This window comes from Bactrocera latifrons, unplaced genomic scaffold (assembly GCF_001853355.1).
Source record: "Bactrocera latifrons isolate USDA-ARS-PBARC rearing strain unplaced genomic scaffold, ASM185335v1 scaffold_639, whole genome shotgun sequence".
Lineage (NCBI taxonomy): Eukaryota > Metazoa > Arthropoda > Insecta > Diptera > Tephritidae > Bactrocera > Bactrocera latifrons.
This window is the reverse complement of record NW_017537311.1, coordinates 109,511-111,396: the sequence shown is the minus strand read 5'-3', so window position 1 is coordinate 111,396 and position 1,886 is coordinate 109,511. Positions and strand designations below refer to the sequence as shown.

At 36.7% G+C, this 1,886-nt stretch overlaps 1 pseudogene; it reads left to right on the top strand.

Moving 5' to 3' along the window:
- Positions 1–859: 859 nt before the first annotated feature.
- Positions 860–1,182, top strand: LOC108975326 (annotated as a pseudogene).
- The last annotated feature ends 704 nt before the right edge of the window (positions 1,183–1,886 follow it).

Here is a 1,886-nt window from a genome sequence, read left to right as displayed (position 1 = left end):
GTTACTTATTGGCATCCGGTATTTTTGCAAAACTAATGAAATAAAATGAAAATAACTGGATGAGCTATTCYATGCAAATAAATTTAATTTGACGCAAAAAGTTTTTTTGTTTTTTGTTTTAAATCGTAATGGTATATGTACATGTATGCAAAAATTTAAAAGAAAAATGCAGTACGAAAAGGAATCGATAGGACTCACTTTGTTATCCGTCATGGGATTGTGGGTATTAGGGTAGGCCAGTGTGTATGGTAGTTCCTATGAGCTATTCCAAATCCTGCCCTGGAATGCTGCAAAGGGTTCCCGGTGGTTGTTGGTTTTTTTTCTTTTTTGTTGGTTTACTCCGCACCCGTTTTATTTTAATATGTGTTTGTTACATACATACATAGTATATGGCTTTTTATTCGCGCCCGCTGATTTTTGTATTATTGTAGTGTATTTTTAATCAGGTTTTTTTTCCGCGCCCGTTTTTTTTTTTGTTTGGTAACTGCTTATTTTGTTCACCGCACTGTTATTTATATATGTACATATGTGTATTTTCGTTTTCTTTTTTTTGGTCACTACCCAGAACTTTGTTGTTGGGCTTTTTTCGGGCAGATGAATTTTTGTTTCTTGTATTATATTATTTATATACAAGTAAATTTTTGTGATGGATTGGTAAGTATGTATGCACTTTTAACACTTATACTTCTTTCGTTTTTATATTCTATTATTTTCAGTTTTAGGCACTGTATTTTTTTTATATAATTTCACTGCTGTTTGCACTTGCGCTCTATTTAATTTTTAGTTTCTCTCTTTTTTTTCGTCACTATGTTTGTATGTATTTATATCATTTAAATTTTACTGCTACTCTGCACTTGTAATGCTGAAGGCAAGACACTTATCGATGCCCTTCACATCACCGAACATCACCGCTGAATTTAAGTCCGACGAAATGCACCACGAAGGTTTGCCAAAGGCTGTTCCCGGTGACAACGTTGGTTTCAACGTCACGAGCGTCTCCGTTAAGGAATTGCGTCGTGGCTATGTCGCTGGTGATTCCAAGGCAAGCCCCCTAAGGGTGCTGCTGATTTCACCGCCCAGGTTATTGTGCTGAACCACCCTGGTCGAATTGCCAACGGCCACATTGCAGTGTTGGAGTGCCACACCACTCACATTGCCTGCAAGTTCGCTGAAATAAATTGAAATTCAGCATAAAATTGCCACTGACGTTAAATAAATTTTTTGTTTGTTTTTTAGCCCACGGAAATGAGTGGCGAGTAAATTTTTTTTTTTTCGCCCGATAGAAAAGCTTAGGCGGCGAACAACAAAGAGCACAAAAGGTCTTCAGGGCATTTCAGTCATTGGATCTGCCGGGTGCACGCAATAAGCGTATGGGATTCGGTATGCAACTATTGGACACTGTGGACCCTAATCCCGATAATATGATATGTGCGGGCATTATACACGCGAAGAAAGAAATGGTTGATCGTCGTTCCGGTAAGACCACCGAAGAGAACCCCAAATTCATCAAATCTGGTGATGCTGCCATCGAGGTAAATACCATAAGCGGGTGAGTGATGAGTTTTATTGTCATATATTAGTAATAATAATATTAAAGACATTCAGCCCTATCACGCAATCCATCGTAGACTGTTTTTTCGGGAAAGTTACGAAACTGCTATCATGCAATTCGAACAGTTCGGAAAGTAAGTTCGAAATTCGTAGAGTTGCATTCACTGAATTCACTCGGAACGGAAAATTTTTAAGTTTAGCGGAATTTTTRTACGACAGGTTTGTGTTAACGGAGAAAAAAAATGTAAAAAAAGAAAAATGTAAGTTTTAATTGAATTCACACTATAACACAGTTTTTATCATTAAAATAATATTTAATTCAAACTATAACATAG